The sequence below is a fragment of the Pavona decussata genome, unplaced genomic scaffold (assembly GCF_977016875.1).
Source record: "Pavona decussata unplaced genomic scaffold, jaPavDecu1.1 SCAFFOLD_380, whole genome shotgun sequence".
Taxonomy (NCBI): domain Eukaryota; kingdom Metazoa; phylum Cnidaria; class Anthozoa; order Scleractinia; family Agariciidae; genus Pavona; species Pavona decussata.
Window position 1 is genome coordinate 83,903 of NW_028145754.1, and position 12,760 is coordinate 96,662.

At 38.4% G+C, this 12,760-nt stretch overlaps 1 pseudogene across 1 annotated transcript in view; it reads left to right on the top strand.

Annotated features, from left to right (window-relative positions):
* Positions 1–642: 642 nt before the first annotated feature.
* The window catches only part of LOC146452129 (uncharacterized), a 44,448-nt pseudogene continuing 32,330 nt past the window's right edge, over positions 643–12,760 (top strand). Inside the window, exons 1-3 of the transcript XR_014859823.1 lie at positions 643–712; positions 3,824–3,969; positions 4,577–4,822. The product of XR_014859823.1 is annotated as an uncharacterized LOC146452129 (transcript). The remainder of the gene's footprint in view (positions 713–3,823; positions 3,970–4,576; positions 4,823–12,760) is intronic.

Sequence of the window (12,760 nt, forward strand, 5' to 3'; positions counted from 1 at the left end):
TTCTTAAAGTAAAAATACATGCAAAATATAATCATTAAAGTTATTTTTCAAACTGTCAGTTTAGAAAGCAAAAATGGAACAGGTTCAACCATATATCACCTTACAAAGTCACAAGCGTTTTTTGGTATGTACTTATTTTTTACACGAACGTCGAAAGTTGGAGTTCAGACTGAGCAGTGACTCGATGTATTTATGTATATAAAGTGTACAAAAAAATACCTGTTTGAGTTTACCTTTTGTTATCCAGAATATGCATCAATGTTACGACTTTTTGTGTTTTGCAGCGGACATTACACTAACAAGTATTCCAGATTCCATAAACATTCAAGACAAATTACCCAACTTCTTAACTAGGAAAATATTGGGAAAAAAGAAAGAAATGTTCTTAAGCCGATTTCACCTTCGGCAGTGTGCTTAGAATGTTCTTAACATCTTTTTAGAATTCCAAACCTAACGTTCTTATAAGAAAGGTTCTTATAGAAAAAACCCGTTAGAGCCCTAAGGTTTTTTTCCCTAATACCATTAAGTGCTATTCTTCGGGAAACGAGGTATCAAGTGCTTGTCAAACAGGGGTTATAAAGCAGTTCCCAGGGCCAATTCCAACATTTGATTTTCTCTTGATTCCACACTATTTTCGTCAAGATGGATCATTGGAAACTATCAGCATTGATGTTTCTCTTATACCTGGGGAAGTTCGCTTCCACTGTGAAAGGTAAGAGTTTTGTAACTTAAAAATGTTTTTCGGGCTACAACAATTCGCACGGAGTCATTAAGAAACATACATTCTTGTCCATGTTGGTTTGGAAAGACATCCTCGTTCTCGAGAATTTTTTAAGAGGTATGTCGTAGAGATTAGCTTGTGGTTTCTTTCGTTTTAGCTCCTTATTTAAAGTTTGCAATGTGAATTTATAAAAAAATAATAATAAATGCATTTTTATGAAGCAAATTGAAAATCGCGCACACGCCCTCTCCATTCAAGAACCTCAATTCCTGTAGCTATTTGAAGAAAGAAAAAACTATGTATATATGGCACGCAACGTAGTTTAGTTTTTTTTTTTTCTAAAGTAGAGATCATAGTTAAATTTGGTTCTCGTCTTAATCCCTGTAGCTTTTGTTCTAGTTATGAATTTTCCTGACCTCAAGGTCTTTAAACAACATTTCGTGAAGTCCTCAGAAAAGATCGAATTTGTGATGCCCAGTTTTGTTCAGAGAATGATAGTTTTTATCTCTGTGACCTCGATCCAGGTTTATTTTACCTACCGCACCCTCTTTTGTTTTCATTCTTTGTATGCATTCTCACCTCAAACCACACAAGTCTTAGTGCGTCATTTATATGAGAAGAACGATGGAATTTTGCTGGAATTTGAACTGTTAAAATATTAAGTTTCTATTAGGCCAAAAAAAAAAAGAAACAAAAATGGGAATACACGTCCACTTCCTTCGAAACTAGAACAGTGGTTGAGTTTAACATTAGCTAAAATACATTTTTTTTATATCGCTGAGGAAGCATTCGTTTCTAGTTTTTTCCAGAAGTACTCATCCCAGAGAAAAATTTTATAACCTTCTATACAAAGATAAAACATAATACTTCCTGGTTGAGAAACCTCAAGTGTCCTTAAATAATTCCAGTTTATTTCGTGTGAATACAAACAAAACGCCTGCAGACAGAAAAAAATAACCAAAGATTTTCGTGATATGTTTCGCGCAGTGATGTTTAATCTAGCAAAAGTTTCTGCCCTCTGATTTGAAAGAAAATAGCTAGAGGTGAAGTGGTTTAGACGAGATCTAAAGTAACGGTGCAGCTGTGATAAATGCTATGGAATAGCGCCTATAAGTCAGTCAATGAAATGACAGAAATGCGACGGTAATCACTTGATAGGACTATAGGAAGTTAAAAATGTCTACCAATTGATCAAATCCGTATTTCGGGCTTTTGTTTTAGATCTGGTAAAATCCTTTTGGGTTTTATTCGTTTTGCGTGGTTCAAGATAAAAACACGAAATGTTTTATCGATTAATAAAGTAGACCTAGATGTATTCTAGTTATCTTCAAAAATAAACAACATTTCTTAAAGGTCTCAGAGAAACTCAAACTTGCAGAGATATGATGTTCAGTTTTCTTTGTTTTTTGCATACGTCATCTTCTTATCTTCCCAAAACGCAATTTGGAGAATACAGTCTACTCCCTTCATTGCAGACACCCTCTGGACCGCGAGTTAGTGTCCTTAATAGTGAGAGTTCGTAATAACGGGAATTTATTTCAGTCCAACGTCTGTAATTTATTTTTGCCTGGGATTTAGCTGCTCTCCGTATTATCAGGGTGTCCGTAATAGCTAGGTGTTGGCAAGGAGAGAGGGCTGTATCAGGTTTCATCAGTTTGTGACGCCAAACAAACTTTAATTTACCTACAGATAAACACGCACCCAAAGTCCAGTAACACTTTCAAGAGCGAAATGAAAAAATGGAGCGCGATGCACCTCACTTCTTTCAAAACCAGAAAGACGGTTGAGTTTAAAATAATATACCTTTTTTTTTATATAATTCATGAAGTATTCTATTGTAGTTCTTTTCAGAGGTATTCATTCCAGGGAAAGCTTATATGCTTATATACCTTGTATACAGAGACAAAACGTAGTATTTCCGGGTTGACAAACGTCCATCGTCCTAAGAGAATTCCAGCCCTATTTCGTTTGAAAGAAAAAAAAAAAGAAAAAAAGATTTAGAAATTTATTTGTTTCGTGCAGTCCTGTTTTAATCTTTCAAAAGTTATTGCCCTCTAATTTGAAAGGAAACAGTTAAAGGTTAAGTGGTTAAGACGAGATCTAACGTGGTTGCGCTGCTGTGATAAAGTGTATGGAATGGTGACCATAAGTCACCAATTGAAATTGACAGAAATACGAGGCTAATCACTTTTAAGTGATTACCAATTTGATCAAATCCGCTTCTGGAACTTTATTTAATCCTGCAAACAATCCCTTTTTCCCAGTCTTTAACCTGTTTTTTATTTTTCCCGTTTCATGAAGATTCCAGGCATTAAAACTCGTCGCAAGGCTCAAAATAAAATCACAGAAATAAAGTTTCTAAGCACTGACTTGATGCAGTTCATACTGTTCTATTAGCAAATGAAGTACACGTAGATCAAATCAACAACATAAATAAATCATGGCTGAGACAATTATATTTGAAAGTTGATTAAGTTCCCGACTTGAAGAAGCTCGGACAAAATAGAACTTGAAGATTTATGATGCTCAATTTTGTCCATTTTTTTGCATATGTAGGCACGTTATCTATTTGATACGCAATACGAAGAATGATAGCTTTCATTTTTGAGTGATATATTTCGATGCTCATTTTAACAAGATTACAGTGCTTGGTTTTTCCTTTTTTTTTCATAGGCTTCTCGCCTCAAAATACACAAGACTTGCTGCATCATTAAGGAAGAGAACAAATGAGTTTTTCTTCAACCTGGTCATGGACACGCACATCCCTCCCCCCTCTTAATATACTACACCCCTTCAACCCAACTAAGTTAATTCTCACTTGATAACAGACAGGACGCTTTTTTTAGCTCTTTGCGCAACTTCCTCGACCTGAACTCTTTCTCAATCGCTTGTCAAACCACTTTTTATCGACAGAATAATATATTATTTTGCTAACTCTCCTAATACATCATAGCACACCTCGTCAATTGCTTCCCTTTTTAACCCACTCACCCACTCCCCCACCTTTCCCAAATTTCTTTTTCAAACACTAAACATTAGTAACTGTAGTTCTTTAATGCCCTGCAATACCTTCTAACCAGTTTATGTTTTTTTACCCTTAAGGTGTCGCCATGCAGAGAGGGAGAATAAATTCGACTGAGACACCTCAAGGGTGAAATTGCAACAGCGGCTGTGATGTACCTGATCACTGTTCATTGCCACGTTGCACCAATGTGATATTCCCACAGACTTTTAGTGGATCGGGGACGGTAAGTATACTTGGGAGCCTGATGCAATGAGTTAAGTTATAGGTGATTCCAAGGAAACTTGATATGCGTCATATTAGCGGAGGTCTTCAAGTACTTCACGAACATCCGGAGGTATTTAACGAGAATAACAGCCTCCCCTAGGGATTTGGTGTGTTTAATTCCTCAGTCTTCTTTTTTGTTTTGTTTTGTTTTGTTTTCTAAAAGGTCTTATGTGATGCCCTTGAGAGTTAAAAGGGAAAAATAATCCAATAATAAGTTGTTTAACTAAATTTTAACAACATAGAGTTCAATTTTGAACCCCCTTAGGAAGGGTAGAAATATGTGGAAGGAGTAAGACCTATCTCAGCTACTGGTTGTCTGAAGTGCGTATTTTTTCTGCTTTTGGGCATGTAAATGAGCTCACGAAAACCGTATGTAAAAAGTGGAGGCACGCTAAACATTGTGTGAAATGTCCATTTAGATATGCAGTCACTATTTTCTAGTGGCAAACTTAAATACCCCTTTACCTGGATTTGTAATTTACCTAATCAAACAAATAATCTTTATTTTCAAGACAAATTGTATACGAACGCAATTTTCATGTGTTTTTCAATCTTTCATTTTAAAGGTTCGAGTTTTTGTTTCCCTGAATCATGAGGATTCCCCTATTGTTCATTCACCGTCAGCCTATTGGACAACCGAGATAAATACCTCAGGATTTCAGCTTTGTCAGCGTGCAACAGGCTCCACAAATCGCGCAGGAACAATCAACTGGGTGGCCTTCCAAGACAAACCAGGAATATCACATGGAAGTTTAACTTTTAGTGGAATATGGACGACAGAAACGAAGTGCCATAAAGTCACCTTTTCTCAGGTAAGACAACTGAATGAACTACTAATTGTTCCTGTTAAACTGGTCACAGCTTAATCCTATCTAGACAGGGCTTTTTTTGTCTTCTGGTACGGAGGGGGCGGGGGAGGATTGTGCCATCAGCCCTCCCTACCCCCTACATAAATCCGCTACTATTTACCCTTTAAATACCAGGTGTGTGCTATTTTTTCAATGACTTTCTGGCAATAAATAGTGTGAACCACTTAATTTCTCTATAAATGGAGATGAAATTAAAAAAAAACCCAGTGGTCTTAAGAAACTGTGCCGGCTTAGGCTAAATTGTCACGTGATGCAAGTGATGTTGTTTGTTCGAGCGAGTGCACGAGCACGAATCTGGTAAAATCGTCGCTTTATAAGTTTTTTTCGAGCCATTTTCCTTCTCTGACCTAGTCGCCAATCATGCTTTGTAACAGACTTGGAAGCCCACGACTAAAAATGTCTCTCTGGCCGTTTTTTGGATGAATTCCGGGACCTACCAAGGCAATTTGGGCGAGTTTGGAGAAGTAAAATATTCAATGGATTCGAAGTTTTGGTGGTAGTTCTGGGTGGCTAGACATTTCTGGCCTGAACAAGGAACGTTAGATACGCAAGACTGGGTCCGATAAAATGATTGAAGTATAGCCCCCGGAAAGCGTTAGGAAGAAAACTTACAAACAGATACCAAGGTCTGACCTTGAGGTTTGCTGTAAATGCATGTAGACTTTTCATTTTTGAAAAAAATTATTTGGGTTAAAAATTGTCGATAAATAAGTGTAATTTTTGGTGTTTATTTTGCCAAAAAAAATTGGCATGTTGGGCTTTGTTGCCAAACGAACGGTGATATGCAGCGAAAATCGGGAGGTGTAGTCAATTTGCTGGGTTTGGTGATGGCAATATACATCAGCTGGTGCCATTCATACATTATCATGACGTTGTCGGCTTAACTTAAACCAGAAGCAATTCATTGAAGCAAAACAGTGTTTTCATCGCGTATATGCGTCGTTGCGATGCAAAGGGTCAAAACTATAGTAACGATACGTCGACTATAAACTCTACGAGAAGTGATGACTTTCTATTACGTAATAGTTACATCATGATTGCGAATGGCCGCCGGCCATGTTGGTTATGCCATGTTGGATTACCCTAATACTTCAAGAAAAGCATCAAAACTGAACAAAACGTAACCCAAACCACAAAAATGACACTAAAATGAGCTAAAATGTTCACATTTTAAAGAAGGGATTTTGCATTTTCTAGGAAAAAGGCTTGTAAAACAATTGTTTCATATGGTAGCATCAAGTAAATTAAGAGCGCCTGTCTGTAAAAATCAGACAAATTTTAAATTTCGTGGCAAAGGTGGAAAATTCCATTTCTTTCACGTTTAAGTCAGATAGGCTAGGATATCACTAAGATCACTTAATAGTTTTTTTCGGTGAAATATCCTTTTATTTCAAAGAAAAATGCAAATAAAAAAAAAATCCGTAAAAAATTGTCATTTGAGGCGCTTAATTATTACACGGGTTTGAGAGCCTCGCGTGCAAAAACAAATCATTCTACCGCTTTAAAAACACTCAAATCTTGTTTTTACAATCTTTAAATATCTGTTGGAATGACTATGCGAAATATTGCGTCGTTCTGTGTATATGAAATAATTTAATTTCGAAGGTATACAATTCACTGCAATAAAAGTACTTCGTGAATAAAATTGATTTTCATCATGTGCAAAACCTTGAAATCAATTAAGCTTTTGGTGATTGAATGTTAGAAGGTTTGTCTATAGATTCCTGTAAAAGTTTTTTAGCGCAAATGATTAAGAGCGACGTGAGAGTTTTTTAAAGTCCGTAAAAAATGCAAATATTTGACTTCCCCGCAGTAAACTTTGAAGTTGCGGGTCAGACAATTTTTAGTCCGTGCACATGTCTTGACCCATGTTTGGTTAAAACAAGCAAATAAGAAAACATTTCGAAATGTTCTTACTTTATAATATGCTGTAAAAGACAGGTCCAAAGGCCATTTTAGCACGATTCTCTGATCGTTGGCCGCATAAGTTTGAGCCGGCTGTTTGTATTAAACGTCCGATGTACACCACGCAAACTGGTCGAATACAAATTTTTTACAACTTTCGCCGCATACATCTTCGACGGCTTAGTCATTTGTGAAGTATTGCTTGGTTTACAATGCACGAAAATATTACATCTGATCGCTGCTAGAATGACAACAAATGTCGGCGCTTTCAGCATGTTCAGTCTACCTTGCATTGCAGGCAGCCGTTTGTTCTTTACGCAATACAATGTCATGGACATTTTAGGGGGGTTGGAGGAGGGTGAAAATTCAAAATGCTTGACTGAAGAGGAACTTACTCAAGGTAACAACAACAACAACAACAACAGTTAACATAGTGATACCGTTATTTACGTTCTTTTCCCCTCGCTAAAATCCAGATAATTTATTTATTCGCGAATTCATTTGCCCGTGCGGGCTCTGTTGTTGGGAGCGTTGCCTTTGATGCCTTTTTAAACAGTATCAGTACTTACTGACTGATGAAGATATCTACTCATTCTATAGCTAGTTCTTTCTATCTTTAAATGCAATAGATCTTAGTATGAAACCAAAAATATCCCTCATTGCAGGCATCTGTTTGTCATACTATGTCATGGATTGGGCGGGGGCTAAAATGCGTGAAAGCTGCACTTGGAATTAATCCTGGTACTAGTACATACTCTAGCTTTGAAACACAAAAGATTTATTTAAGGAATTTTGTCTTTCCTTGCTTGCTTCGTCTTTGGTAAGCCACAATATGAATTTATCTCTGGTTGCAGTCTTAGATATAACAGCTTTATGGGACTTTATTTTTCTTACTTTTCTTGCTTATGCTAGTCCGTTCACAAAGACTTTAAAAACAATTACCTTAACTAAACAGCTTGCGTAAGGCTATAACAGCTTGTAAGTGGTAGGTTAATCGACTGGACATAACTCTGTTCGCTGCAGGTACGGTGTGCTGTCCTTGACGGGTGGATAGGGCTAGTAACAGGTTGTAGCGGTCTGTTGACGCAACTAAAGAGAGGAGCAGAATCGGCTCCTATATATTGACTATTATGAAATTATCAGCCTCGGATATTGCATTTCTAGCGTTGTGATTGGTTCACTGAATCTCGGTTATCAGCTCATATACCGTAGTTTGACCTTATATGGAAAACGAAGCTAAAAACTTTTTTCGACGGGAAGCGAAAGTTTCTTCAGAAAAATGGAGAAAGAAAAGAAATACCAGACAATGGCAACAATAAAAGCCACAAAGTTAGGCATGACACTATTTAATGGTACGTATCTCCGAAGTTTCCTTTAAAATCAGAAAAATTGCACGATTTTATGATTTAGATGACATAACAACAACAATAACAACGGAGTTACCTTCAAAAATTTCAGGATGGCTTACAAATCCTGGCGGTAAGAGGTTAAAACCAATCGAAGAAATATCTTAAGAAGAGCTTAATGCCTGCCTTTATGTTTCTACGCATTTACAAGGACTCCAGTTACAAAAGTTCATCCATGAAATCCGTACGAGCGGCGGCCATGGTGTTCGTTTCCGTCGCTCGACATTACTCAGCAAAACATTTGCACAAATGTGCACAGCTCTTACGCTTCTCGATAAGTTTGAAGTTAAAAAACTTGCACTGAATGCTTGTCTCAGCGATGTTGTACCTTGTACACTTGGACTCGGCTTGCCTTAAGTCGGTGTTTTAAAACGTCTGCGAGGAATTCAGTTCAGCATAAAAAAGCCGTCCTTGATCCCTTCCTTCGCTCGGCACCACACAGCAAAACATTTGCTCAAATGTGCACAACTATTACGCTTCTCGATCAGCTGGAACTTCAAAAGCTCTTGAATGCTTGTCTCAGAAAGGTTGTTACTCGTACACTTGAACTTTCCTTGCATTTGAGATGTCCGGCTGTGTCCTATCTACTTCGCTTTCGATTTTTCATTCAACTCCGTTCGCAATGCGCTGCGCGTGTCATGTGATCATTAAGTTTCGCGCGCTTTGGTCGGAAGTTGCCTCAACATCCGGTCGTTTTAATTTCAAGGAAATTTTTACCTAAAATAAAATTCTTTAAACTTTAACATCAATATCCAAATGGGGAGAATTTAATAAAACAATTATTCCATTTGCGCTTGTTGGATATGAGACTGGCTATAGCCAACTCGGCGCTTCGCGCCTCGTTGGCTATTTACCATCTCATATCCAACGCGCGCTCATGGAATAATTGTTAAATGAATGCATGTCTGAAATGTGAAAGAGTGCTCTGTTTCCAGCCTGATGGGCGACACTTGGGGTCTAGTTAATGCTGTACTACTTATGGACCGGGGGGGGGGGGGGGTGGGGTGGGGAAGTGCGTGGGAGGAGATTGTTGTAAAACCACCTTGTAATAGCCTATCTCCCTGCGAATTCATAAAACAAATCATCATGCCACATATTGGAAACAATGGTGTCGGCCTCAAATTTGATACGTTCGCTTCTCCTCCATTTACTAATTTTGTAAACAAGTAAGCACCCCACCCCCTCTCCCTCTATCCCTCACTTAAAAAACAAAAACGAAAACAAAATTGTTTCGATCCTTCAGTTGCGAATAATAACCGGTGTTTATGTGGTGCTGGCGTAGGGTGGGGCTTCTGACAGGAGGGGTTCTCGCGGGACAGATGATGTTGTGGCTCACGATCGTTACGTAACACCATAATTTCCTTCAGGTAGTATCCAGACACGTTTGGTGCCTTGTACCGCGTAGTCGTAGTGTGGTACCAGCAACAAGAGCCTTCAAAGAACTACAACCCTCAATTTTCAGTGTAAATATATAACAAACTTGACTTCAAAAAAATTAACTTGTGCCCCCCTCTAAGCATACAAATGGCGCCAAGTAACTGGCACGACCAGGGTTTGTTTACTTAGTAACTTTCTGGCGATTTTTTCTCACACCAAATGGCCATAGCCATAGCCATAAATTCGTCTGAAGTCCTTTTTATATTTTTATTTATTATTTTATTTTTAAATGAAGTATTGTTAATTTAGACATCACAAATTTGATAGTATTTGAAAACAACACCCCCAGGAAGGTAACACGTAGATGAATGACCACACGAGGCCACAGGATACCCAAACCCTAACACTAACATCAGCAAGTACTGATAATTGCGTTCGACGAAGGAAGAACGCCTCCCCTAATCTTCTGGGTTGCCTGTTATCGCGTAGGTTCCTTGTGCACGCAAGCGAAAGCTGACCCGTGTTTTTTCGTTCCATCCACGGTTCACCTTTTCGGCGCCTTTTTGAATGACGTCACAATTTGGTTGCGCAAAGCATTCTGCCTCGTGCTTTGCTGGAGTTTGTGTAAAGCGGCCAGCAGACTGTGTTTGTCTCACAACTCAAGTTTAGAGGTTTTGTTTCTTTCACTCTTCTACGAACAAGGACATATACGGGATCATTTGCGATTAACAATACGGTAGCACACAGTTTTTCTCTCTCTGAATTCATGAGGTTTCTATAATAATTTTTTATACTTGTACAAGCCTCTCAATATGCTAATTAAATCGGAACATTCAATACGGGATCATTTGCGATGAACAACACCGTAGCACACAGTTTTTCTCTCTCTGAGTTCATGAGGTTTCTATAATAATTTTTTATGCTTGTACAAGGCTTTCAATATGCTAATTAGATCCGAACATTCAAAATGTTTATCGCTTCATAGCGGTGGGATTTTCGCGTAGAGTAAGCTGACATCCAAAAATGTTTATTGCTTCATAGCAGCGAAATTTTCGCGTAGAGTATCAAAAATATCTTTCTTGCTGCAAGTAAAGGGTAGTATCCAGTAAAAGCAAACAGTGTAGCGTCTCAGTAACATTTTCATCTCACTGAATTCTTGGGAATTCGAGCACTAGATTTTTACTTGGGCTTCCCACAGGGAGACCAAGTTGAAAATTGCCCTTCGTTTTTTTTTCCTTATTCAGTCACAAATCGCCATCTGGGCCTTAAAACGCATGCGTAGGTATCTTGTCGCTCCATGGGTTTGCAAGGGTCGGACATTTATTTAGTCGCCGATTTTCGCGTTTTCCGAACGAAAACACAACTTTTCGAAGTGGTACATCGAAAGAAGAACTACTACGAAAAACTCAACAGTTTCGATAGCGGAAATCCGAGAAATAACGGCGAAGAAACTGTGCTTCGAGTACAAATTGTTGTTTTATCCAGGCGAAGAGTTAGCGGAGCGCGGACATCTCAAATCCTTATTGAGGCCACGGACTTTCTAGAGATTTTAGAGTACTTCTGGGAATTCAACGAAAAGTTACAGGTTTGATCGTGAATTTGTACTGAATACTATTCTAATTGACCGATTCTTTATATTCTGAACAGTTTTTGCGAAAATTTGAAAAACGTACCACGCACGGGTTGATAAATTCGCTTCGAAATGGATTGGTAGTTCTTCAAATCGTTCTCGCATCTCTCGTTTGGCATTTAGAATTATAAGCGTTTCTTTCTTAGGCGTAAACAAAGACTTTTCTGAATAAATTTTTCCTTTAGGAAAGCATTCTGTTTGTTTTTCTTTCTAGTTTAATTGACAAAACGTGACACTGAACTGCATAATCTTGCGTAAACAAACACATGCACTCGAGACGGATCTAATTTTGCCTATGTGACGCGGGACAAATTTCATCGATTAATGGGGGGTGTCAGTAAAACGCGGGGTCGGGGTCGGGGTCGGGGTCGGGGTCATTTTTTTCCGTGATAAACAAACATCCTGCGGCAGTTGCAATCTTCCCGCAGCGATATACAATAGCATAAGCATGAATTCACGAGTAAAGAAATCCACGGATCCTGTATCTTCACAGATAAAATTTATTTAGCGCTACCTGAAATCTTGCAGTTAATCCGAGCCGATAAACTTTAACAAATGCCACAGAGCTAGCATACACAATGGCATATCAAAGACTAATTCTAACGGCTAAGAATGATCAGCAAGAAACCCTCCACTCAGTATATATGAGAATTCCCCCTCAAGATCAAGATAAACACCATTAAGCAGAGCGGTCGCATTACGTTTTGATCAAAAGGGAAGAATCTCTTATACAAAAGGAAAATCGCTTAAAGACATGCTTGTAAAAGCAAAACTGAAAAGGCTTTTATGAAAACAACGGACACACAGTGGGAGTCGTGCAGGTCCTCTCTCCTCCGCATAGGGCTCCGCTGAGAAAAGGGAGTGCAGGCGTAAAATTCCGTGGAAGGCGACGGCGGGCCCTTGCCAGAAACCACGCCCAATATGACTGCGATCCGGGGGAGTCATTTTGTAACTAGGGTGGTGTGCGTACTTATGTCATGAAAATGGCGGGTGTTTGTGAAATTGTCATGTTGCACGATGTGGGAGATTTACTCACGAAAACTTACCTACATGCTTAGAAATCGGGGAAAGTTTGTTTATCTCATGATGACTGTTTAGAAAACACTTTTATTTTGCTGTGATGCCTTGAATCATCACTACAAGAATGAAATTCAAGTTACAGGAGCGGCGATCGTGTGGAGATAAAAGAGTGCATGCAAAGAAATGATTTATTGAGGAAACGTCTGCCAGCTGAGACCAAACAAAAACTGTCGATTCGGTCTTAAAAGAGACTTGAGCAAGTAAGCTTAATGTTTTAATTAAAGCGTATTTTTTTTTCTATACTCCGAAACGACCAAACTTGATATTTTTATCTTGTAAACAAGTTTCATCAGAAGAAGTTATAATGATCTTTCGGTGATTTAATTAGCATTTAGTTCTCACGGGAAGCTTGTTATGTACTGTGATGAAAAAACTGTCTTTAAAATAAGGTTATAAAAGGCCAAAAGGCCTTTCGAGCCCAGAAAAAGCAATTATTTGTTCTTGACTATTGTTGACTTTCACGAAGCGAAATGTACTAAGTCC